Here is a 27748-nt window from a genome sequence, read left to right as displayed (position 1 = left end):
TATTTGGAAGCCCATAGAGGGCTATGGTGAAAAAGGATATATCCTCAGATGAAATCTGGAAAGAAGCTTTCTGAGAAACTGCTTAGTGTTCGGTTAATTCATCTCACAGAGTTACATCTGTATTTCGTGGATCTCTTTGCTAGCCTTATTTCTGTGGAATCTGAGAACAGATATTTCGGATCCCATTGAAGACTATAGGCCCAAAGGAAATATCCTCCGATTACAAAGAGAAAGAAGCTTTCTGAGAAACTTCTTTGTGTTCTTTGAAATCATCACCCAGAGTTACAGCTTTCCCCTCAAGAAGCCTTTCGCTAAGACAGTTCTTGTGGAATTGGCAAAGTGATATTTGGAAGCCCCTAGAGGGCTATGATGAAAAAGGAAATATCCTGATATGAAATCTGGAAAGAAGCTTTCTGAGAAACTGCTTAGTGTTCTGTTAATTCATCTCACAGAGTTACATCTGTATTTCGTGGATCTCTTTGCTAGCCTTATTTCTGTGAAACCTGAGAACAGATATTTCGGATCCCATTGAAAACCATAGGGCCAATGGAAATATCCACCGATAACAAAGAGAAAGAAGCTTTCTGAGAAACTTCTTGGCGTTCTGTGAAATCATCTCACGGAGTTACATATTTCCCCTCAAGAAGCCTTTCGCTAAGACAGTTCTTGTGGAATTGGCAAGTGATATTTGGAAGCCCATAGAGGGCTATGGTGAAAAAGGAAATATCCTCAGATGAAATCTGGAAAGAAGCTTTCTGAGAAACTGCTTAGTGTTCTGTTCATTCATCTCACAGAGTTACATCTGTATTTCGTGGATCTCTTTGCTAGCCTTATTTCTGTGAAATCTGAGAACAGGTATTTCAGATCCCTTTGAAGACTATAGGTCCAAAGGAAATATCTTCCGATTACAAAGGGAAAGAAGCTTTCTGGGAAACTTCTTTGTATTCTGTGAAATCATCTCACAGAGTTAGAGCTTTCCCCTCAAGAAGCCTTTCGCTAAGACAGTTCATGTGGAATTGGCAAAATGATATTTGGAAGCCCCTAGAGGGCTATGGTGAAAAAGGAAATATCCTCAGATGAAATCTGGAAAGAAGCTTTCTGAGAAACTGCTTACGTTTCGGTTAATTCATCTCACAGAGTTACATCTGTATTTCGTGGATCTCTTTGCTAGCCTTATTTCTGTGGAATCTGACAACAGATATTTCGGATCCCTTTGAAGACTATAGGGCCAAAAGAAATATCCTCCGATAACAAAGAGAAAGAAGCTTTCTGAGAATCTTCTTTGCGTTCTGTGAAATCATCTCACAGAGTTACAGCTTTACTTTCAAGAAGCCTTTCGCTAAGACAGTTCTTTTGGAATTGGCAAAGTGATATTTGGAAGCCCATAGAGGGCTATGGTGAAAAAGGAAATATCCTCAGATGAAAACTGGAATGAAGCATGCTGAGAAACTGCTTAGTGTTCTGTTAATTCATCTCACAGAGTTACATCTGTATTTCGTGGATCTCTTTGCTAGCCTTATTTGTGGGGAATCTGAGAACAGATATTTCGGATCCCATTGAAGTCTATAGGGCCAAAGGAAATATCCTCCGATTACAAAGAGAAAGAAGCTTTCTGAGAAACTTCTTTGTGTTCTGTGAAATCATCTCACAGAGTTACAGCTTTTCCCTCAAGAAGCCTTTCGCTAAGACAGTTCTTGTGGAATTGGCAAAGTGATATTTGGAAGCCCCTAGAGGGCTATGGTGAAAAAGGAAATATCCTCATATGAAATCTGGAAAGAAGCTTTCTGAGAAACTGCTTACGTTTCGGTTAATTCATCTCACAGAGTTACATCAGTATTTCGTGGATCTCTTTGCTAGCCTTATTTCTGTGGAATCTGAGAACAGATATTTCGGATCCCTTTGAAGACTATAGGGCCAAAGGAAATATCTTCCGATAACAAAGAGAAAGAAGCTTTCTGAGAAACTTCTTTGCGTTCTGTGAAATCATCTCCCAGAGTTACATCTTTCCTCTCAAGAAGCCTTTCGCTAAGACAGTTCTTGTGGAATTGGCAAAGTGATATTTGGAAGCCCATAGAGGGCTATGGTGAAAAAGGATATATCCTCAGATGAAATCTGGAAAGAAGCTTTCTGAGAAACTGCTTAGTGTTCGGTTAATTCATCTCACAGAGTTACATCTGTTTTTCGTGGATCTCTTTGCTAGCCTTATTTCTGGGGAATCTGAGAACAGATATTTCGGATCCCATTGAAGACTATAGGCCCAAAGGAAATATCCTCCGATTACAAAGAGAAAGAAGCTTTCTGAGAAACTTCTTTGTGTTCTTTGAAATCATCACCCAGAGTTACAGCTTTCCCCTCAAGAAGCCTTTCGCTAAGACAGTTCTTGTGGAATTCGCAAAGTGATATTTGGAAGCCCCTAGAGGGCTATGATGAAAAAGGAAATATCCTCATATGAAATCTGGAAAGAAGCTTTCTGAGAAACTGCTTAGGTTTCGGTTAATTCATCTCACAGAGTTACATCTGTATTTCGTGGATCTCTTTGCTAGCCTTATTTCTGTGGAATCTGAGAACAGATATTTCGGATCCCTTTGAAGACTATAGGGCCAAAAGAAATATCCTCCGATAACAAAGAGAAAGAAGCTTTCTGAGAAACTTCTTTGCGTTCTGTGAAATCATCTCACAGAGTTACAGCTTTACTTTCAAGAAGCCTTTCGCTAAGACAGTTCTCTTGGAATTGGCAAAGTGATATTTGGAAGCCCATAGAGGGCTATGGTGAAAAAGGAAATATCCTCAGATGAAAACTGGAATGAAGCATGCTGAGAAACTGCTTAGTGTTCTGTTAATTCATCTCACAGAGTTACATCTGTATTTCGTGGATCTCTTTGCTAGCCTTATTTGTGGCGAATCTGAGAACAGATATTTCGGATCCCATTGAAGACTATAGGGCCAAAGGAAATATCCTCCGATTACAAAGAGAAAGAAGCTTTCTGAGAAACTTCTTTGTGTTCTGTGAAATCATCTCACAGAGTTACAGCTTTCCCCTCAAGAAGCCTTTCGCTAAGACAGTTCTTGTGGAATTGGCAAAGTGATATTTGGAAGCCCCTAGAGGGCTATGGTGAAAAAGGAAATATCCTCAGATGAAATCTGGAAAGAAGCTTTCTGATAAACTGGTTAGTGTTCTGTTAATTCATCTCACAGAGTTACATCTGTATTTCGTGGATCTCTTTGATAGCCTTATTTCTCTGGAATCTGAGAACAGATATTTCGGATCCCATTGAAGACTATAGGGCCAATGGAAATATCCTCCGATAACAAAGAGAAAGAAGCTTTCTGAGAAACTTCTTTGTGTACTGTGAAATCATCTCACAGAGTTACAGCTTTCCCCTCAAGAAGCCTTTCGCTAAGACAGTTCTTGTTGTATAGGCAAAGTGATATTTGGAAGCCCATAGAGGGCTATGGTGAAAAAGGAAATATCCTCAGATGAAATCTGGAAAGAAGTTTTCTGAGAAACTGCTTAGTGTTCGGTTAATTCATCTCACAGAGTTACATCCGTATTTCGTGGATCTCTTTGCTAGCCTTATTTCTGTGGAATCTGAGAACAGGTATTTCAGATCCCTTTGAAGACTATAGGGCCAAAGGAAATATCCTCCGATTACAAAGAGAAAGAAGCTTTCTGAGAAACTTCTTTGTGTTCTGTGAAATCATCACCAGAGTTACAGTTTTCCCCTCAAGAAGCCTTTCGCTAAGACAGTTCTTGTGGAATTGGCAAAGTGATATTTGGAGGAACCTAGAGGGCTATGGTGAAAAAGGAAATATCCTCAGATGAAATCTGGAAAGAAGCTTTCTGAGAAACTGCTTACGTTTCGGTTAATTCATCTCACAGAGTTACATCTGTATTTCGTGGATCTCTTTGCTAGACTTATTTCTGTGGAATCTGACAACAGATATTTCGGATCCCTTTGAAGACTATAGGGCCAAAAGAAATATCCTCCGATAACAAAGAGAAAGAAGCTTTCTGAGAAACTTCTTTGCGTTCTGTGAAATCATCTCACAGAGTTACAGCTTTACTTTCAAGAAGCGTTTCGCTAAGACAGTTCTTTTGGAATTGGCAAAGTGATATTTGGAAGCCCATAGAGGGCTATGGTGAAAAAGGAAATATCCTCAGATGAAAACTGGAATGAAGCATTCTGAGAAACTGCTTAGTGTTCTGTTAATTCATCTCACAGAGTTACATCTGTATTTCGTGGATCTCTTTGCTAGCCTTATTTGTGGGGAATCTGAGAACAGATATTTCGGATCCCATTGAAGATTATAGGGCCAAAGGAAATATCCTCCGATTACAAAGAGAAAGAAGCTTTCTTAGAAACTTCTTTGTGTTCTGTGAAATCATCTCACAGAGTTACAGCTTTCCCCTCAAGAAGCCTTTCGCTAAGACAGTTCTTGTGGAATTGGCAAAGTGACATTTGGAAGCCCCTAGAGGGCTATGGTGAAAAAGGAAATATCCTCATATGAAATCTGGAAAGAAGCTTTCAGAGAAACTGCTTACGTTTCGGTTAATTCATCTCACAGAGTTACATCAGTATTTCGTGGATCTCTTTGCTAGCCTTATTTCTGTGGAATCTGAGAACAGATATTTCGGATCCCTTTGAAGACTATAGGGCCAAAGGAAATATCTTCCGAGAACAAAGAGAAAGAAGCTTTCTGAGAAACTTCTTTGCGTTCTGTGAAATCATCTCCCAGAGTTACATCTTTCCTCTCAAGAAGCCTTTCGCTAAGACAGTTCTTGTGGAATTGGCAAAGTGATATTTGGAAGCCCATAGAGGGCTATGGTGAAAAAGGATATATCCTCAGATGAAATCTGGAAAGAAGCTTTCTGAGAAACTGCTTAGTGTTCGGTTAATTCATCTCACAGAGTTACATCTGTATTTCGTGGATCTCTTTGCTAGCCTTATTTCTGGGGAATGTGAGAACAGATATTTCGGATCCCATTGAAGACTATAGGCCCAAAGGAAATATCCTCCGATTACAAAGAGAAAGAAGCTTTCTGAGAAACTTCTTTGTGTTCTTTGAAATCATCACCCAGAGTTACAGCTTTCCCCTCAAGAAGCCTTTCGCTAAGACAGTTCTTGTGGAATTGGCAAAGTGATATTTGGAAGCCCCTAGAGGGCTATGATGAAAAAGGAAATATCCTCATATGAAATCTGGAAAGAAGCTTTCTGAGAAACTGCTTAGTGTTCTGTTAATTCATCTCACAGAGTTACATCTGTATTTCGTGGATCTCTTTGCTAGCCTTATTTCTGTGGAACCTGAGAACAGATATTTCGGATCCCATTGAAAACCATAGGGCCAATGGAAATATCCACCGATAACAAAGAGAAAGAAGCTTTCTGAGAAACTTCTTGGCGTTCTGTGAAATCATCTCACGGAGTTACATATTTCCCCTCAAGAAGCCTTTCGCTAAGACAGTTCTTGTGGAATTGGCAAGTGATATTTGGAAGCCCATAGAGGGCTATGGTGAAAAAGGAAATATCCTCTGATGAAATCTGGAAAGAAGCTTTCTGAGAAACTGCTTAGTGTTCTGTTCATTCATCTCACAGAGTTATATCTGTATTTCGTGGATCTCTTTGCTAGCCTTATTTCTGTGAAATCTGAGAACAGGTATTTCAGATCCCTTTGAAGACTATAGGTCCAAAGGAAATATCTTCCGATTACAAAGGGAAAGAAGCTTTCTGAGAAACTTCTTTGTATTCTCTGAAATCATCTCACAGAGTTAGAGCTTTCCCCTCAAGAAGCCTTTTGCTAAGACAGTTCTTGTGGAATTGGCAAAGTGATATTTGGAAGCCCATAGAAGTCTATGGTGATAAAGGAAATATCCTCAGATGAAATCTGGAAAGAAGCTTTCTGAGAAACTGCTTAGTGTTCGGTTAATTCATCTCACAGAGTTACATCTGTATTTCGTGGATCTCTTTGCTAGCCCTATTTGTGGGGAATCTGAGAACAGATATTTCGGATCCCATTGAGACTATAGGGCCAAAGGAAATATCCTCTGATTACAAAGAGAAAGAAGCTTTCTTAGAAACCTCTTTGTGTTCTGTGAAATCATCTCACAGGGTTACAGCTTTCCCCTCAAGAAGCCTTTCGCTAAGACAGTTCTTGTGGAATTGGCAAAGTGATATTTGGAAGCCCATAGAGGGCTATGGTGAAAAAGGAAATAGCCTCAGATGAAATCTGGAAGGAAACTTTCTGAGAAACTGCTTAGTGTTCTGTTAATTCATCTCACAGAGTTACATCTGTATTTGGTGGATCTCTTTGCTAGCCTTATTTCTGTGGAATCTGAGAACAGATATTTCGGATCCCATTGAAAACTATAGGGCCAAAGGAAATATCCTCCGATAACAAAGAGAAAGAAGCTTTCTGAGAAACTTCTTTGCGTTCTGTGAAATCATCTCACGGAGTTACATATTTCCCCTCAAGAAGCCTTTCGCTAAGACAGTTCTTGTGGAATTGGCAAAGTGATATTTGGAAGCCCATAGAGGACTATGGTGAAAAAGGAAATATCCTCTGATGAAATCTGGAAAGAAGCTTTCTGAGAAACTGCTTAGTGTTCTGTTAATTCATCTCACAGAGTAACATCTGTGTTTCGTGGATCTGTTTGCTAGCCTTATTTCTGTGGAATCTGAGTACAGGTATTTCAGATCCCATTGAAGACTATAGGGACAAAGGAAATATCCTCCGATTACAAAGAGAAAGAAGCTTTCTGAGAAACTTCTTTGTGTTCTGTGAAATCATCTCCCAGAGTTACAGCTTTCCCCTCAAGAAGCCTTTCGCTAAGACAGTTCTTGTGGAATTGGCAAAGTGATATTTGGAAGCCCATAGAGGGCTATGGTGAAAAAGGAAATATCCTCAGATGAAATCTGGAAAGAAGCTTTCAGAGAAACTCCTTGGTGTTCTGTTAATTCATCTCACAGAGTTACATCTGTGTTTCGTGGATCTCTTTACTAGCCTTATTTCTGTGGAATCTGAGAACAGATATTTCGGATCCCTTTGAAGACTATAGGGCCAAAGGAAATATCCTCCGATTACAAAGAGAAAGAAGCTTTCTGAGAAACTTCTTTGTATTCTGTGAAATCATCTCCCAGAGTTACAGCTTTCCCCTCAAGAAGCCTTTCGCTAAGACAATTCTTGTGGAATTGGCAAAGTGATATTTGGAAACCCATAGAGGGCTATGGTGAAAAAGGAAATATCCTCAGATGAAATCTGGAAAGAAGCTTTCTGAGAAACTGCTTAGTGTTCGGTTAATTCATCTCACAGGGTTACATCTGCATTTCGTGGATCTCTTTGCTAGCCTTATTTCTGTGGAATCTGAGAACAGATATTTCGGATTCCATTGAAGACTATAGGGCCAAAGGAAATATCCTCCGATTACAAAGAGAAAGAAGCTTTCTTAGAAACCTCTTTGTGTTCTGTGAAATCATCTCACAGAGTTACAGCTTTCCCCTCAAGAAGCCTTTCGCTAAGACAGTTCTTGTGGAATTGGCAAAGTGATATTTGGAAGCCCATAGAGGGCTATGGTGAAAAAGGAAATATCCTCAGATGAAATCTGGAAAGAAGCTTTCTGAGAAACTGCTTAGTGTTCTGTTAATTCATCTCACAGAGTTACATCTGTATTTCGTGGATCTCTTTGCTAGCCTTATTTCTGTGGAATCTGAGTACAGGTATTTCAGATCCCATTGAAGACTACAGGGACAAAGGAAATATCCTCTGATTACAAAGAGAAAGAAGCTTTCCTAGAAACTTCTTTGTGTTCTGTGAAATCATCTCACAGTGTTACAGCTTTCCCCTCAAGAAGCCTTTCGCTAAGACACTTCTTGTGGAATTGGCAAAGTGATATTTGGAAGCCCATAGAGGGCTATGGTGAAAAAGGAAATAATCTCAGATGAAATCTGGAAAGAAGCTTTCTGAGAAACTGCGTAGTGTTCGGTTAATTCATCTCACAGAGTTACATCTGTATTTCGTGGATCTCTTTGCTAGCCTTATTTGTGGGGAATCTGAGAACAGATATTTCGGATTCCATTGAAGACTATAGGGCCAAAGGAAATATCCTCCGATTACAAAGAGAAAGAAGCTTTCTAAGAAACCTCTTTGTGTTCTGTGAAATCATCTCACAGAGTTACAGCTTTCCCCTCAAGAAGTCTATCGCTAAGACAGTTCTTGTGGAATTGGCAAAGTGATATTTGGAAGCCCATAGAGGGCTATGGTGAAAAAGGAAATATACTCAGATGAAATCTGGAAAGAAGCTTTCTGAGAAACTGCTTAGTGTTCTGTTAATTCATCTCACAGAGTTACATCTGTATTTCGTGGATCTCTTTGCTAGCCTTATTTCTGTGGAATCTGAGTACAGGTATTTCAGATCCCATTGAAGACTATAGGGACAAAGTAAATGCCTCCGATTACAAAGAGAAAGAAGCTTTCTGAGAAACTTCTTTGTGTTCTGTGAAATCATCTCATAGAGTTACAGATTTCCCCTCAAGAAGCCTTTCGCTAAGACAGTTCCTGTGGAATTGGCAAAGTGATATTTGGAAGCCCATAGAGGGCTATGGTGAAAAAGGAAATACCCTCAGATGAAATCTGGAAGGAAGCTTTCTGAGAAACTGCTTAGTGTTCTGTTAATTCATCTCACAGAGTTACATCTGTATTTGGTGGATCTCTTTGCTAGCCTTATTTCTGTGGAATCTGAGAACAGATATTTCGGATCCCATTGAAAACTATAGGGCTAAAGGAAATATCCTCCGATAACAAAGAGAAAGAAGCTTTCTGAGAATCTTCTTTGCGTTCTGTGAAATCATCTCACGGAGTTACATATTTCCCCTCAAGAAGCCTTTCGCTAAGACAGTTCTTGTGGAATTGGCAAAGTGATATTTGGAAGCCCTTAGAGGGCTATGGTGAAAAAGGAAATATCCTCAGATGAAATCTGGAAAGAAGCTTTATGAGAAACTGCTTAGTTTTCGGTTAATTCATCTCACAGAGTTACATCTGCATTTCGTGGATCTCTTTGCTAGCCATATTTCTGTGGAATCTGAGAACAGATATTTCGGATCCCTTTGAAGACTATAGGGCCAATAGAAATATCCTCCGATAACAAAGAGAAAGAAGCTTTCTGAGAAACTTCTTTGTGTTCTGTGAAATCATCTCACAGAGTTACAGCTTTCCCCTCAAGAAGCCTTTCGCTAAGACAGTTCTTGTGGAATTGGCAAAGTGATATTTGGAAGCCCATAGAGGGCTATGGTGAAAAAGGAAGTATCATCAGATGAAATCTGGAAAGAAGCTTTCTGAGAAACTGCATAGTGTTCTGTTAATTCATCTCACAGAGTTACATCTGTATTTCGTGGATCTCTTTGCTAGCCTTATTTCTGTGGAATCTGAGTACAGGTATTTCAGATCCCATTGAAGACTACAGGGACAAAGGAAATATCCTCTGATTACAAAGAGAAAGAAGCTTTCCTAGAAACTTCTTTGTGTTCTGTGAAATCATCTCACAGTGTTACAGCTTTCCCCTCAAGAAGCCTTTCGCTAAGACACTTCTTGTGGAATTGGCAAAGTGATATTTGGAAGCCCATAGAGGGCTATGGTGAAAAAGGAAATAATCTCAGATGAAATCTGGAAAGAAGCTTTCTGAGAAACTGCGTAGTGTTCAGTTAATTCATCTCACAGAGTTACATCTGTATTTCGTGGATCTCTTTGCTAGCCTTATTTGTGGGGAATCTGAGAACAGATATTTCGGATTCCATTGAAGACTATAGGGCCAAAGGAAATATCCTCCGATTACAAAGAGAAAGAAGCTTTCTAAGAAACCTCTTTGTGTTCTGTGAAATCATCTCACAGAGTTACAGCTTTCCCCTCAAGAAGTCTATCGCTAAGACAGTTCTTGTGGAATTGGCAAAGTGATATTTGGAAGCCCATAGAGGGCTATGGTGAAAAAGGAAATATACTCAGATGAAATCTGGAAAGAAGCTTTCTGAGAAACTGCTTAGTGTTCTGTTAATTCATCTCACAGAGTTACATCTGTATTTCGTGGATCTCTTTGCTAGCCTTATTTCTGTGGAATCTGAGTACAGGTATTTCAGATCCCATTGAAGACTATAGGGACAAAGTAAATGCCTCCGATTACAAAGAGAAAGAAGCTTTCTGAGAAACTTCTTTGTGTTCTGTGAAATCATCTCATAGAGTTACAGATTTCCCCTCAAGAAGCCTTTCGCTAAGACAGTTCCTGTGGAATTGGCAAAGTGATATTTGGAAGCCCATAGAGGGCTATGGTGAAAAAGGAAATACCCTCAGATGAAATCTGGAAGGAAGCTTTCTGAGAAACTGCTTAGTGTTCTGTTAATTCATCTCACAGAGTTACATCTGTATTTGGTGGATCTCTTTGCTAGCCTTATTTCTGTGGAATCTGAGAACAGATATTTCGGATCCCATTGAAAACTATAGGGCTAAAGGAAATATCCTCCGATAACAAAGAGAAAGAAGCTTTCTGAGAATCTTCTTTGCGTTCTGTGAAATCATCTCACGGAGTTACATATTTCCCCTCAAGAAGCCTTTCGCTAAGACAGTTCTTGTGGAATTGGCAAAGTGATATTTGGAAGCCCTTAGAGGGCTATGGTGAAAAAGGAAATATCCTCAGATGAAATCTGGAAAGAAGCTTTATGAGAAACTGCTTAGTTTTCGGTTAATTCATCTCACAGAGTTACATCTGCATTTCGTGGATCTCTTTGCTAGCCATATTTCTGTGGAATCTGAGAACAGATATTTCGGATCCCTTTGAAGACTATAGGGCCAATAGAAATATCCTCCGATAACAAAGAGAAAGAAGCTTTCTGAGAAACTTCTTTGTGTTCTGTGAAATCATCTCACAGAGTTACAGCTTTCCCCTCAAGAAGCCTTTCGCTAAGACAGTTCTTGTGGAATTGGCAAAGTGATATTTGGAAGCCCATAGAGGGCTATGGTGAAAAAGGAAGTATCATCAGATGAAATCTGGAAAGAAGCTTTCTGAGAAACTGCATAGTGTTCTGTTAATTCATCTCACAGAGTTACATTTGTATTTCGTGGATCTCTTTGCTAGCCTTATTTCTGGGGAATCTGAGAACAGGTATTTCAGATCCCATTGAAGACTATAGGGACAAAGGAAATATCCTCTGATTACAAAGAGAAAGAAGCTTTCTTAGAAACTTCTTTGTTTTCTGTGAAATCATCTCACAGAGTTACAGCTTTCCCCTCAAGAAGACTTTCGCTAAGTGATATTTGGAAGAACATAGAGGGCAATGGTGAAAAAGGAAATATCCTCAGATGAAATCTGGAAAGAAGCTTTCTGAGAAACTGCTTAGTGTTCTGTTAATTCATCTCACAGAGTTACATCTGTATTTCGTGGATCTCTTTGCTAGCCTTATTTCTGTGGAATCTGAGAACAGATATTTCGGATCCCTTTGAAGACTATAGGGCCAAAGGAAATATCTTCCGATAACAAAGAGAAAGAAGCTTTCTGAGAAACTTCTTTGTGTTCTGTGAAATCATCTCACAGAGTTACAGCTTTCCCCTCAAGAAACCTTTCGCTAAGACACTTCTTGTGGAATTGGCAAAGCGATATTTGGAAGCCCATAGAGGGCTATGGTGAAAAAGGAAATATCCTCAGATGAAATCTGGAAAGAAGCTTTCTGAGAAACTGCTTAGTGTTCTGTTCATTCATCTCACAGAGTAACATCTGTATTTCGTGGATCTCTTTGCTAGCCTTATTTCTGTGGAATCTGAGTACAGGTATTTCAGATCCCATTGAAGACTATAGGGACAAAGGAAATATCCTCCGATTACAAAGAGAAAGAAGCTTTCTGAGAAACTTCTTTGTGTTCTGGGAAATCATCTCACAGAGTTACAGCTTTGCCCTGAAGAAGCCTTTCGGTAAGACAGTTCTTGTGGAATTGGCAAAGTGATATTTGGAAGCCCATAGAGGGCTATGGTGAAAAAGGAAATATCCTCAGATGAAATCTGGAAAGAAGCTTTCAGAGAAACTCCTTGGGGTTCTATTAATTCATCTCACAGAGTTACATCTGTGTTTCGTGGATCTCTTTACTAGCCTTATTTCTGTGGAATCTGAGAACAGATATTTCGGATTCCTTTGAAGACTATAGGGCCAAAGGAAATATCCTCCGATTACAAAGAGAAAGAAGCTTTCTGAGAAACTTCTTTGTGTTCTGTGAAATCATCTCCCAGAGTTACAGCTTTCCCCTCAAGAAGCCTTACGCTAAGACAATTCTTGTGGAATTGGCAAAGTGATATTTGGAAACCCATAGAGGGCTATGGTGAAAAAGGAAATATCCTCAGATGAAATCTGGAAAGAAGCTTTCTGAGAAACTGCTTAGTGTTCGGTTAATTCATCTCACAGGGTTACATCCGCATTTCGTGGATCTCTTTGCTAGCCTTATTTGTGGGGTATCTGAGAACAGATATTTCGGATTCCATTGAAGACTATAGGGCCAAAGGAAATATCCTCCGATTACAAAGAGAAAGAAGCTTTCTTAGAAACCTCTTTGTGTTCTGTGAAATCATCTCACAGAGTTACAGCTTTCCCCTCAAGAAGCCTTTCGCTAAGACAGTTCTTGTGGAATTGGCAAAGTGATATTTGGAAGCCCATAGAGGGCTATGGTGAAAAAGGAAATATCCTCAGATGAAATCTGGAAAGAAGCTTTCTGAGAAACTGCTTGGTATTCTGTTAATTCATCTCACAGAGTTACATCTGTATTTCGTGGATCTCTTTGCTAGCCTTATTTCTGTGGAATCTGAGAACAGATATTTCGGATCCCTTTGAAGACTATTGGGCCAAAGGATATATCCTCCGATTACAAACAGAAAGAAGGTTTCTGAGAAACTTCTTTGCGTTCTGTGAAATCATCTCACAGAGTTACAGCTTTCCCCTCAAGAAGCCTTTCGCTAAGACAGTTCTTGTGGAATTGGCAAAGTGATATTTGGAAGCCCATAGAGGGCTATGGTGAAAAAGGAAATATCCTCAGATGAAATCTGGAAAGAAGCTTTCTGAGAAACTCCTTAGTGTTCGGTTAATTCATCTCACAGAGTTACATCTGCATTTCGTGGATCTCTTTGTTAGCCTTATTTCTGTGGAATCTGAGAACAGATATTTCGGATCCCTTTGAAGACTATAGGGACAAAGGAATTATCCTCCGATAACAAAGAGAAAGAAGCTTTCTGAGAAACTTCTTTGTGTTCTGTGAAATCATCTCACAGAGTTACAGCTTTCCCCTCAAGAAGCCTTTCGCTAAGACAGTTCTTGTGGAATTGGCAAAGTGATATTTGGAAGCCCATAGAGGGCTATGGTGAAAAAGGAAGTATCATCAGATGAAATCTGGAAAGAAGCTTTCTGAGAAACTGCATAGTGTTCTGTTAATTCATCTCACAGGGTTACATTTGTATTTCGTGGATCTCTTTGCTAGCCTTATTTCTGGGGAATCTGAGAACAGGTATTTCAGATCTCTTTGAAGACTATAGGGACAAAGGAAATATCCTCCGATTACAAAGAGAAAGAAGCTTTCTTAGAAACTTCTTTGTTTTCTGTGAAATCATCTCACAGAGTTACAGCTTTCCCCTCAAGAAGACTTTCGCTAAGACAGTTCTTGTGGAATTGGCAAAGTGATATTTGGAAGAACATAGAGGGCTATGGTGAAAAAGGAAATATCATCAGATGAAATCTGTAAAGAAGATTTCTGAGAAACTGCTTAGTGTTCTGTTAATTCATCTCACAGCGTTACATCTGTATTTCGTGGATCTCTTTGCTAGCCTTATTTCTGTGGAATCTGAGAACAGATATTTCGGATCCCTTTGAAGACTATAGGGCCAAAGGAAATATCTTCCGATATCAAAGAGAAAGAAGGTTTCTGAGAAACTTCTTTGTGTTCTGTGAAATCATCTCACAGAGTTACAGCTTTCCCCTCAAGAAGCCTTTCGCTAAGACACTTCTTGTGGAATTGGCAAAGCGATATTTGGAAGCCCATAGAGGGCTATGGTGAAAAAGGAAATATCCTCAGATGAAATCTGGAAAGAAGCTTTCTGAGAAACTGCTTAGTGTTCTGTTAATTCATCACACAGAGTTACATCTGTATTTCGTGGATCTCTTTGCTAACCTTATTTCTGTGAAATCTGAGAACAGGTATTTCAGATCCCTTTGAAGACTATAGGGCCAAAGGAAATATCCTCCGATTACAAAGAGAAAGAAGCTTCCTGAGAAACTTCTTTGTGTTCTGTGAAATCATCTCCCAGAGTTACAGCTTTCCCCTCAAGAAGCCTTTCGCTAAGACAGTTCTTGTGGAATTGGCAAAGTGATATTTGGAAACCCATACAGGGCTATGGTGAAAAAGGAAATATCCTCAGATGAAATCTGGAAAGAAGCTCTCTGAGAAACTGCTTAGTGTTCGGTTAATTCATCTCACAGAGTTACATCTGTATTTCGTGGATCTCTTTGCTAGCCTTATTTGTGGGGAATCTGAGAACAGATATTTCGGATTCCATTGAAGACTATAGGGCCAAAGGAAATATCCTCCGATTACAAAGAGAAAGAAGCTTTCTAAGAAACCTCTTTGTGTTCTGTGAAATCATCTCACAGAGTTACAGCTTTCCCCTCAAGAAGTCTATCGCTAAGACAGTTCTTGTGGAATTGGCAAAGTGATATTTGGAAGCCCATAGAGGGCTATGGTGAAAAAGGAAATATACTCAGATGAAATCTGGAAAGAAGCTTTCTGAGAAACTGCTTAGTGTTCTGTTAATTCATCTCACAGAGTTACATCTGTATTTCGTGGATCTCTTTGCTAGCCTTATTTCTGTGGAATCTGAGTACAGGTATTTCAGATCCCATTGAAGACTATAGGGACAAAGTAAATGCCTCCGATTACAAAGAGAAAGAAGCTTTCTGAGAAACTTCTTTGTGTTCTGTGAAATCATCTCATAGAGTTACAGATTTCCCCTCAAGAAGCCTTTCGCTAAGACAGTTCCTGTGGAATTGGCAAAGTGATATTTGGAAGCCCATAGAGGGCTATGGTGAAAAAGGAAATACCCTCAGATGAAATCTGGAAGGAAGCTTTCTGAGAAACTGCTTAGTGTTCTGTTAATTCATCTCACAGAGTTACATCTGTATTTGGTGGATCTCTTTGCTAGCCTTATTTCTGTGGAATCTGAGAACAGATATTTCGGATCCCATTGAAAACTATAGGGCTAAAGGAAATATCCTCCGATAACAAAGAGAAAGAAGCTTTCTGAGAATCTTCTTTGCGTTCTGTGAAATCATCTCACGGAGTTACATATTTCCACTCAAGAAGCCTTTCGCTAAGACAGTTCTTGTGGAATTGGCAAAGTGATATTTGGAAGCCCTTAGAGGGCTATGGTGAAAAAGGAAATATCCTCAGATGAAATCTGGAAAGAAGCTTTATGAGAAACTGCTTAGTTTTCGGTTAATTCATCTCACAGAGTTACATCTGCATTTCGTGGATCTCTTTGCTAGCCATATTTCTGTGGAATCTGAGAACAGATATTTCGGATCCCTTTGAAGACTATAGGGCCAATAGAAATATCCTCCGATAACAAAGAGAAAGAAGCTTTCTGAGAAACTTCTTTGTGTTCTGTGAAATCATCTCACAGAGTTACAGCTTTCCCCTCAAGAAGCCTTTCGCTAAGACAGTTCTTGTGGAATTGGCAAAGTGATATTTGGAAGCCCATAGAGGGCTATGGTGAAAAAGGAAGTATCATCAGATGAAATCTGGAAAGAAGCTTTCTGAGAAACTGCATAGTGTTCTGTTAATTCATCTCACAGAGTTACATTTGTATTTCGTGGATCTCTTTGCTAGCCTTATTTCTGGGGAATCTGAGAACAGGTATTTCAGATCCCATTGAAGACTATAGGGACAAAGGAAATATCCTCTGATTACAAAGAGAAAGAAGCTTTCTTAGAAACTTCTTTGTTTTCTGTGAAATCATCTCACAGAGTTACAGCTTTCCCCTCAAGAAGACTTTCGCTAAGACAGTTCTTGTGGAATTGGCAAAGTGATATTTGGAAGAACCTAGAGGGCAATGGTGAAAAAGGAAATATCCTCAGATGAAATCTGGAAAGAAGCTTTCTGAGAAACTGCTTAGTGTTCTGTTAATTCATCTCACAGAGTTACATCTGTATTTCGTGGATCTCTTTGCTAGCCTTATTTCTGTGGAATCTGAGAACAGATATTTCGGATCCCTTTGAAGACTATAGGGCCAAAGGAAATATCTTCCGATAACAAAGAGAAAGAAGCTTTCTGAGAAACTTCTTTGTGTTCTGTGAAATCATCTCACAGAGTTACAGCTTTCCCCTCAAGAAACCTTTCGCTAAGACACTTCTTGTGGAATTGGCAAAGCGATATTTGGAAGCCCATAGAGGGCTATGGTGAAAAAGGAAATATCCTCAGATGAAATCTGGAAAGAAGCTTTCTGAGAAACTGCTTAGTGTTCTGTTCATTCATCTCACAGAGTAACATCTGTATTTCGTGGATCTCTTTGCTAGCCTTATTTCTGTGGAATCTGAGTACAGGTATTTCAGATCCCATTGAAGACTATAGGGACAAAGGAAATATCCTCCGATTACAAAGAGAAAGAAGCTTTCTGAGAAACTTCTTTGTGTTCTGGGAAATCATCTCACAGAGTTACAGCTTTGCCCTGAAGAAGCCTTTCGGTAAGACAGTTCTTGTGGAATTGGCAAAGTGATATTTGGAAGCCCATAGAGGGCTATGGTGAAAAAGGAAATATCCTCAGATGAAATCTGGAAAGAAGCTTTCAGAGAAACTCCTTGGGGTTCTATTAATTCATCTCACAGAGTTACATCTGTGTTTCGTGGATCTCTTTACTAGCCTTATTTCTGTGGAATCTGAGAACAGATATTTCGGATTCCTTTGAAGACTATAGGGCCAAAGGAAATATCCTCCGATTACAAAGAGAAAGAAGCTTTCTGAGAAACTTCTTTGTGTTCTGTGAAATCATCTCCCAGAGTTACAGCTTTCCCCTCAAGAAGCCTTACGCTAAGACAATTCTTGTGGAATTGGCAAAGTGATATTTGGAAACCCATAGAGGGCTATGGTGAAAAAGGAAATATCCTCAGATGAAATCTGGAAAGAAGCTTTCTGAGAAACTGCTTAGTGTTCGGTTAATTCATCTCACAGGGTTACATCCGCATTTCGTGGATCTCTTTGCTAGCCTTATTTGTGGGGTATCTGAGAACAGATATTTCGGATTCCATTGAAGACTATAGGGCCAAAGGAAATATCCTCCGATTACAAAGAGAAAGAAGCTTTCTTAGAAACCTCTTTGTGTTCTGTGAAATCATCTCACAGAGTTACAGCTTTCCCCTCAAGAAGCCTTTCGCTAAGACAGTTCTTGTGGAATTGGCAAAGTGATATTTGGAAGCCCATAGAGGGCTATGGTGAAAAAGGAAATATCCTCAGATGAAATCTGGAAAGAAGCTTTCTGAGAAACTGCTTGGTATTCTGTTAATTCATCTCACAGAGTTACATCTGTATTTCGTGGATCTCTTTGCTAGCCTTATTTCTGTGGAATCTGAGAACAGATATTTCGGATCCCTTTGAAGACTATTGGGCCAAAGGATATATCCTCCGATTACAAACAGAAAGAAGGTTTCTGAGAAACTTCTTTGCGTTCTGTGAAATCATCTCACAGAGTTACAGCTTTCCCCTCAAGAAGCCTTTCGCTAAGACAGTTCTTGTGGAATTGGCACAGTGATATTTGGAAGCCCATAGAGGGCTATGGTGAAAAAGGAAATATCCTCAGATGAAATCTGGAAAGAAGCTTTCTGAGAAACTCCTTAGTGTTCGGTTAATTCATCTCACAGAGTTACATCTGCATTTCGTGGATCTCTTTGTTAGCCTTATTTCTGTGGAATCTGAGAACAGATATTTCGGATCCCTTTGAAGACTATAGGGACAAAGGAATTATCCTCCGATAACAAAGAGAAAGAAGCTTTCTGAGAAACTTCTTTGTGTTCTGTGAAATCATCTCACAGAGTTACAGCTTTCCCCTCAAGAAGCCTTTCGCTAAGACAGTTCTTGTGGAATTGGCAAAGTGATATTTGGAAGCCCATAGAGGGCTATGGTGAAAAAGGAAGTATCATCAGATGAAATCTGGAAAGAAGCTTTCTGAGAAACTGCATAGTGTTCTGTTAATTCATCTCACAGGGTTACATTTGTATTTCGTGGATCTCTTTGCTAGCCTTATTTCTGGGGAATCTGAGAACAGGTATTTCAGATCTCTTTGAAGACTATAGGGACAAAGGAAATATCCTCCGATTACAAAGAGAAAGAAGCTTTCTTAGAAACTTCTTTGTTTTCTGTGAAATCATCTCACAGAGTTACAGCTTTCCCCTCAAGAAGACTTTCGCTAAGACAGTTCTTGTGGAATTGGCAAAGTGATATTTGGAAGAACATAGAGGGCTATGGTGAAAAAGGAAATATCATCAGATGAAATCTGTAAAGAAGATTTCTGAGAAACTGCTTAGTGTTCTGTTAATTCATCTCACAGCGTTACATCTGTATTTCGTGGATCTCTTTGCTAGCCTTATTTCTGTGGAATCTGAGAACAGATATTTCGGATCCCTTTGAAGACTATAGGGCCAAAGGAAATATCTTCCGATATCAAAGAGAAAGAAGGTTTCTGAGAAACTTCTTTGTGTTCTGTGAAATCATCTCACAGAGTTACAGCTTTCCCTCAAGAAGCCTTTCGCTAAGACACTTCTTGTGGAATTGGCAAAGCGATATTTGGAAGCCCATAGAGGGCTATGGTGAAAAAGGAAATATCCTCAGATGAAATCTGGAAAGAAGCTTTCTGAGAAACTGCTTAGTGTTCTGTTAATTCAACTCACAGAGTTACATCTGTATTTCGTGGATCTCTTTGCTAGCCTTATTTCTGTGAAATCTGAGAACAGGTATTTCAGATCCCTTTGAAGACTATAGGTCCAAAGGAAATATCTTCCGATTACAAAGGGAAAGAAGCTTTCTGAGAAACTTCTTTGTATTCTGTGAAATCATCTCACAGAGTTAGAGCTTTCCCCTCAAGAAGCCTTTTGCTAAGACAGTTCTTGTGGAATTGGCAAAGTGATATTTGGAAGCCCATAGAAGGCTATGGTGATAAAGGAAATATCCTCAGATGAAATCTGGAAAGAAGCTTTCTGAGAAACTGCTTAGTGTTCGGTTAATTCATCTCACAGAGTTACATCTGTATTTCGTGGATCTCTTTGCTAGCCCTATTTGTGGGGAATCTGAGAACAGATATTTCGGATCCCATTGAGATTATAGGGCCAAAGGAAATATCCTCTGATTACAAAGAGAAAGAAGCTTTCTTAGAAACCTCTTTGTGTTCTGTGAAATCATCTCACAGGGTTACAGCTTTCCCCTCAAGAAGCCTTTCGCTAAGACAGTTCTTGTGGAATTGGCAAAGTGATATTTGGAAGCCCATAGAGGACTATGGTGAAAAAGGAAATATCCTCTGATGAAATCTGGAAAGAAGCTTTCTGAGAAACTGCTTAGTGTTCTGTTAATTCATCTCACAGAGTAACATCTGTGTTTCGTGGATCTGTTTGCTAGCCTTATTTCTGTGGAATCTGAGTACAGGTATTTCAGATCCCATTGAAGACTATAGGGACAAAGGAAATATCCTCCGATTACAAAGAGAAAGAAGCTTTCTGAGAAACTTCTTTGTGTTCTGTGAAATCATCTCCGAGAGTTACAGCTTTCCCCTCAAGAAGCCTTTCGCTAAGACAGTTCTTGTGGAATTGGCAAAGTGATATTTGGAAGCCCATAGAGGGCTATGGTGAAAAAGGAAATATCCTCAGATGAAATCTGGAAAGAAGCTTTCAGAGAAACTCCTTGGTGTTCTGCTAATTCATCTCACAGAGTTACATCTGTGTTTCGTGGATCTCTTTACTAGCCTTATTTCTGTGGAATCTGAGAACAGATATTTCGGATCCCTTTGAAGACTATAGGGCCAAAGGAAATATCCTCCGATTACAAAGAGAAAGAAGCTTTCTGAGAAACTTCTTTGTATTCTGTGAAATCATCTCCCAGAGTTACAGCTTTCCCCTCAAGAAGCCTTTCGCTAAGACAATTCTTCTGGAATTGGCAAAGTGATATTTGGAAACCCATAGAGGGCTATGGTGAAAAAGGAAATATCCTCAGATGAAATCTGGAAAGAAGCTTTCTGAGAAACTGCTTAGTGTTCGGTTAATTCATCTCACAGGGTTACATCTGCATTTCGTGGATCTCTTTGCTAGCCTTATTTCTGTGGAATCTGAGAACAGATATTTCGGATTCCATTGAAGACTATAGGGCCAAAGGAAATATCCTCCGATTACAAAGAGAAAGAAGCTTTCTTAGAAACCTCTTTGTGTTCTGTGAAATCATCTCACAGAGTTACAGCTTTCCCCTCAAGAAGCCTTTCGCTAAGACAGTTCTTGTGGAATTGGCAAAGTGATATTTGGAAGCCCATAGAGGGCTATGGTGAAAAAGGAAATATCCTCAGATGAAATCTGGAAAGAAGCTTTCTGAGAAACTGCTTAGTGTTCTGTTAATTCATCTCACAGAGTTACATCTGTATTTCGTGGATCTCTTTGCTAGCCTTATTTCTGTGGAATCTGAGTACAGGTATTTCAGATCCCATTGAAGACTACAGGGACAAAGGAAATATCCTCTGATTACAAAGAGAAAGAAGCTTTCCTAGAAACTTCTTTGTGTTCTGTGAAATCATCTCACAGTGTTACAGCTTTCCCCTCAAGAAGCCTTTCGCTAAGACACTTCTTGTGGAATTGGCAAAGTGATATTTGGAAGCCCATAGAGGGCTATGGTGAAAAAGGAAATAATCTCAGATGAAATCTGGAAAGAAGCTTTCTGAGAAACTGCTTAGTGTTCGGTTAATTCATCTCACAGAGTTACATCTGCATTTCGTGGATCTCTTTGCTAGCCTTATTTCTGTGGAATCTGAGAACAGATATTTCGGATCCCTTTGAAGACTATAGGGACAAAGGAATTATCCTCCGATAACAAAGAGAAAGAAGCTTTCTGAGAAACTTCTTTGTGTTCTGTGAAATCATCTCGCGGAGTTACAGCTTTGCCCTCAAGAAGCCTTTCGCTAAGACAGTTCTTGTGGAATTGGCAAAGTGATATTTGGAAGCCCATAGAGGGCTATGGTGAAACAGGAAATATCCTCAGATGAAAACTGGAAAGAAGCTTTCTGAGAAACTGCTTAGTGTTCGGTTAATTCATCTCACAGAGTTACATCTGTATTTCGTGGATCTCTTTGCTAGCCTTATTTCTGTGGAATCTGAGAACAGATAATTCGGATCCCTTTGAAGACTATAGGGCCAAAGGAAATATCCTCCGATAACAAAGAGGAAGAAGCTTTCTGAGAAACTTCCTTGTGTTCTGTGAAATCATCTCACAGAGTTACAGGTTTCCCCTCAAGAAGCCCTTCGCTAAGTCAGTTCTTGTGGAATTGGCAAAGTGATATTTGGAAGCCCATAGAGGGCTATGGTGAAAAAGGAAATATCCTCAGATGAAATCTGGAAAGAAGCTTTCTGAGAAACTGCTTAGTGTTCTGTTAATTCATCTCACAGGGTTACATCTGTGTTTCGTGGATCTCTTTGCTAGCCTTATTTCTGTGGAATCTGAGAACAGATATTTCGGATCCCTTTGAAGACTATAGGAACAAAGGAAATATCCTCCGATTACAAAGAGAAAGAAGCTTTCTTAGAAACCTCTTTGTGTTCTGTGAAATCATCTCACAGGGTTACAGCTTTCCCCTCAAGAAGCCTTTCGCTAAGACAGTTCTTGTGGAATTGGCAAAGTGATATTTGGAAGCCCATAGAGGGCTATGGTGAAAAAGGAAATAGCCTCAGATGAAATCTGGAAGGAAGCTTTCTGAGAAACTGCTTAGTGTTCTGTTAATTCATCTCACAGAGTTACATCTGTATTTGGTGGATCTCTTTGCTAGCCTTATTTCTGTGGAATCTGAGAACAGATATTTCGGATCCCATTGAAAACTATAGGGCCAAAGGAAATATCCTCCGATAACAAAGAGAAAGAAGCTTTCTGAGAAACTTCTTTGCGTTCTGTGAAATCATCTCACGGAGTTACATATTTCCCCTCAAGAAGCCTTTCGCTAAGACAGTTCTTGTGGAATTGGCAAAGTGATATTTGGAAGCCCATCGAGGACTATGGTGAAAAAGGAAATATCCTCTGATGAAATCTGGAAAGAAGCTTTCTGAGAAACTGCTTAGTGTTCTGTTAATTCATCTCACAGAGTAACATCTGTGTTTCGTGTATCTTTTTGCTAGCCTTATTTCTGTGGAATCTGAGTACAGGTATTTCAGATCCCATTGAAGACTATAGGGACAAAGGAAATATCCTCCGATTACAAAGAGAAAGAAGCTTTCTGAGAAACTTCTTTGTGTTCTGTGAAATCATCTCACAGAATTACAGATTTCCCCTCAAGAAGCCTTTCGCTAAGACAGTTCTTGTGGAATTGGCAAAGTGATATTTGGAAGCCCATAGAGGGCTATGGTGAAAAAGGAAATATCCTCAGATGAAATCTGGAAAGAAGCTTTCAGAGAAACTCCTTGGTGTTCTGTTAATTCATCTCACAGAGTTACATCTGTGTTTCGTGGATCTCTTTACTAGCCTTATTTCTGTGGAATCTGAGAACAGATATTTCGGATCCCTTTGAAGACTATAGGGACAAAGGAATTATCCTCCGATAACAAAGAGAAAGAAGCTTTCTGAGAAACTTCTTTGTGTTCTGTGAAATCATCTCACGGAGTTACAGCTTTCCCCTCAAGAAGCCTTTCGCTAAGACAGTTCTTGTGGAATTGGCAAAGTGATATTTGGAAGCCCATAGAGGGCTATGGTGAAAAAGGAAATATCCTCAGATGAAAACTGGAAAGAAGCTTTCTGAGAAACTGCTTAGTGTTCGGTTAATTCATCTCACAGAGTTACATCTGTATTTCGTGGATCTCTTTGCTAGCCTTATTTCTGTGGAATCTGAGAACAGATAATTCGGATCCCTTTGAAGACTATAGGGCCAAAGGAAATATCCTCCGATAACAAAGAGGAAGAAGCTTTCTGAGAAACTTCCTTGTGTTCTGTGAAATCATCTCACAGAGTTACAGGTTTCCCCTCAAGAAGCCCTTCGCTAAGTCAGTTCTTGTGGAATTGGCAAAGTGATATTTGGAAGCCCATAGAGGGCTATGGTGAAAAAGGAAATATCCTCAGATGAAATGTGGAAAGAAGCTTTCTGAGAAACTGCTTAGTGTTCTGTTAATTCATCTCACAGGGTTACATCTGTGTTTCGTGGATCTCTTTGCTAGCCTTATTTCTGTGGAATCTGAGAACAGATATTTCGGATCCCTTTGAAGACTATAGGAACAAAGGAAATATCCTCCGATTACAAAGAGAAAGAAGCTTTCTTAGAAACCTCTTTCTGTTCTGTGAAATCATCTCACACAGTTACAGCTTTCCCCTCAAGAAGCCTTTCGCTAAGACAGTTCTTGTGGAATTGGCAAAGTGATATTTGGAAGCCCATAGAGGGCTATTGTGAAAAAGGAAATATCCTCAGATGAAATCTGGAAAGAAGCTTTCTGAGAAACTGCTTAGTGTTCTGTTAATTCATCTCACAGAGTTACATCTGTATTTCGTGGATCTCTTTGCTAGCCTTATTTCTGTGGAATCTGAGTACAGGTATTTCAGATCCCATTGAAGACTATAGGGACAAAGGAAATATCCTCCGATTACAAAGAGAAAGAAGCTTTCCTAGAAACTTCTTTGTGTTCTGTGAAATCATCTCACAGTGTTACAGCTTTCCCCTCAAGAAGCCTTTCGCTAAGACATTTCTTGTGGAATTGGCAAAGTGATATTTGGAAGCCCATAGAGGGCTATGGTGAAAAAGGAAATATCCTCAGATGAAATCTGGAAAGAAGCTTTCTGAGAAACTGCTTAGTGTTCTGTTAATTCATCACACAGAGTTACATCTGTATTTCGTGGATCTCTTTGCTAACCTTATTTCTGTGAAATCTGAGAACAGGTATTTCAGATCCCTTTGAAGACTATAGGGCCAAAGGAAATATCCTCCGATTACAAAGAGAAAGAAGCTTCCTGAGAAACTTCTTTGTGTTCTGTGAATTCATCTCCCAGAGTTACAGCTTTCCCCTCAAGAAGCCTTTCGCTAAGACAGTTCTTGTGGAATTGGCAAAGTGATATTTGGAAACCCATACAGGGCTATGGTGAAAAAGGAAATATCCTCAGATGAAATCTGGAAAGAAGCTCTCTGAGAAACTGCTTAGTGTTCGGTTAATTCATCTCACAGAGTTACATCTGTATTTCGTGGATCTCTTTGCTAGCCTTATTTGTGGGGAATCTGAGAACAGATATTTCGGATTCCATTGAAGACTATAGGGCCAAAGGAAATATCCTCCGATTACAAAGAGAAAGAAGCTTTCTAAGAAACCTCTTTGTGTTCTGTGAAATCATCTCACAGAGTTACAGCTTTCCCCTCAAGAAGTCTATCGCTAGGACAGTTCTTGTGGAATTGGCAAAGTGATATTTGGAAGCCCATAGAGGGCTATGGTGAAAAAGGAAATATCCTCAGATGAAATCTGGAAAGAAGCTTTCTGAGAAACTGCTTAGTGTTCTGTTAATTCATCTCACAGAGTTACATCTGTATTTCGTGGATCTCTTTGCTAGCCTTATTTCTGTGGAATCTGAGTACAGGTATTTCAGATCCCATTGAAGACTATAGGGACAAAGTAAATGCCTCCGATTACAAAGAGAAAGAAGCTTTCTGAGAAACTTCTTTGTGTTCTGTGAAATCATCTCATAGAGTTACAGATTTCCCCTCAAGAAGCCTTTCGCTAAGACAGTTCCTGTGGAATTGGCAAAGTGATATTTGGAAGCCCATAGAGGGCTATGATGAAAAAGGAAATACCCTCAGATGAAATCTGGAAGGAAGCTTTCTGTGAAACTGCTTAGTGTTCTGTTAATTCATCTCACAGAGTTACATCTGTATTTGGTGGATCTCTTTGTTAGCCTTATTTCTGTGGAATCTGAGAACAGATATTTCGGATCCCATTGAAAACTATAGGGCTAAAGGAAATATCCTCCGATAACAAAGAGAAAGAAGCTTTCTGAGAATCTTCTTTGCGTTCTGTGAAATCATCTCACGGAGTTACATATTTCCCCTCAAGAAGCCTTTCGCTAAGACAGTTCTTGTGGAATTGGCAAAGTGATATTTGGAAGCCCATAGAGGGCTATGGTGAAAAAGGAAATATCCTCAGATGAAATCTGGAAAGAAGCTTTATGAGAAACTGCTTAGTTTTCGGTTAATTCATCTCACAGAGTTACATCTGCATTTCGTGGATCTCTTTGCTAGCCATATTTCTGTGGAATCTGAGAACAGATATTTCGGATCCCTTTGAAGACTATAGGGCCAATAGAAATATCCTCCGATAACAAAGAGAAAGAAGCTTTCTGAGAAACTTCTTTGTGTTCTGTGAAATCATCTCACAGAGTTACAGCTTTCCCCTCAAGAAGCCTTTCGCTAAGACAGTTCTTGTGGAATTGGCAAAGTGATATTTGGAAGCCCATAGAGGGCCATGGTGAAAAAGGAAGTATCATCAGATGAAATCTGGAAAGAAGCTTTCTGAGAAACTGCATAGTGTTCTGTTAATTCATCTCACAGAGTTACATTAGTATTTCGTGGATCTCTTTGCTAGCCTTATTTCTGGGGAATCTGAGAACAGGTATTTCAGATCCCATTGAAGACTATAGGGACAAAGGAAATATCCTCTGATTACAAAGAGAAAGAAGCTTTCTTAGAAACTTCTTTGTTTTCTGTGAAATCATCTCACAGAGTTACAGCTTTCCCCTCAAGAAGACTTTCGCTAAGACAGTTCTTGTGGAATTGGCAAAGTGATATTTGGAAGAACATAGAGGGCAATGGTGAAAAAGGAAATATCCTCAGATGAAATCTGGAAAGAAGCTTTCTGAGAAACTGCTTAGTGTTCTGTTAATTCATCTCACAGAGTTACATCTGTATTTCGTGGATCTCTTTGCTAGCCTTATTTCTGTGGAATCTGAGAACAGATATTTCGGATCCCTTTGAAGACTATAGGGCCAAAGGAAATATCTTCCGATAACAAAGAGAAAGAAGCTTTCTGAGAAACTTCTTTGTGTTCTGTGAAATCATCTCACAGAGTTACAGCTTTCCCCTCAAGAAACCTTTCGCTAAGACACTTCTTGTGGAATTGGCAAAGCGATATTTGGAAGCCCATAGAGGGCTATGGTGAAAAAGGAAATATCCTCAGATGAAATCTGGAAAGAAGCTTTCTGAGAAACTGCTTAGTGTTCTGTTCATTCATCTCACAGAGTAACATCTGTATTTCGTGGATCTCTTTGCTAGCCTTATTTCTGTGGAATCTGAGTACAGGTATTTCAGATCCCATTGAAGACTATAGGGACAAAGGAAATATCCTCCGATTACAAAGAGAAAGAAGCTTTCTGAGAAACTTCTTTGTGTTCTGGGAAATCATCTCACAGAGTTACAGCTTTGCCCTGAAGAAGCCTTTCGGTAAGACAGTTCTTGTGGAATTGGCAAAGTGATATTTGGAAGCCCATAGAGGGCTATGGTGAAAAAGGAAATATCCTCAGATGAAATCTGGAAAGAAGCTTTCAGAGAAACTCCTTGGGGTTCTATTAATTCATCTCACAGAGTTACATCTGTGTTTCGTGGATCTCTTTACTAGCCTTATTTCTGTGGAATCTGAGAACAGATATTTCGGATTCCTTTGAAGACTATAGGGCCAAAGGAAATATCCTCCGATTACAAAGAGAAAGAAGCTTTCTGAGAAACTTCTTTGTGTTCTGTGAAATCATCTCCCAGAGTTACAGCTTTCCCCTCAAGAAGCCTTACGCTAAGACAATTCTTGTGGAATTGGCAAAGTGATATTTGGAAACCCATAGAGGGCTATGGTGAAAAAGGAAATATCCTCAGATGAAATCTGGAAAGAAGCTTTCTGAGAAACTGCTTAGTGTTCGGTTAATTCATCTCACAGGGTTACATCCGCATTTCGTGGATCTCTTTGCTAGCCTTATTTGTGGGGTATCTGAGAACAGATATTTCGGATTCCATTGAAGACTATAGGGCCAAAGGAAATATCCTCCGATTACAAAGAGAAAGAAGCTTTCTTAGAAACCTCTTTGTGTTCTGTGAAATCATCTCACAGAGTTACAGCTTTCCCCTCAAGAAGCCTTTCGCTAAGACAGTTCTTGTGGAATTGGCAAAGTGATATTTGGAAGCCCATAGAGGGCTATGGTGAAAAAGGAAATATCCTCAGATGAAATCTGGAAAGAAGCTTTCTGAGAAACTGCTTGGTATTCTGTTAATTCATCTCACAGAGTTACATCTGTATTTCGTGGATCTCTTTGCTAGCCTTATTTCTGTGGAATCTGAGTACAGGTATTTCAGATCCCATTGAAGACTATAGGGCCAAAGGAAATATCCTCCGATTACAAAGAGAAAGAAGCTTTCCTAGAAACTTCTTAGTGTTCTGTGAAATCATCTCACAGTGTTACAGCTTTCCCCTCAAGAAGCCTTTCGCTAAGACACTTCTTGTGGAATTGGCAAAGTG

This window comes from Macaca mulatta, chromosome 10, assembly GCF_049350105.2.
Source record: "Macaca mulatta isolate MMU2019108-1 chromosome 10, T2T-MMU8v2.0, whole genome shotgun sequence".
NCBI classification, from domain to species: Eukaryota; Metazoa; Chordata; class Mammalia; order Primates; family Cercopithecidae; genus Macaca; species Macaca mulatta.
This window is presented reverse-complemented; position numbering follows the sequence as displayed.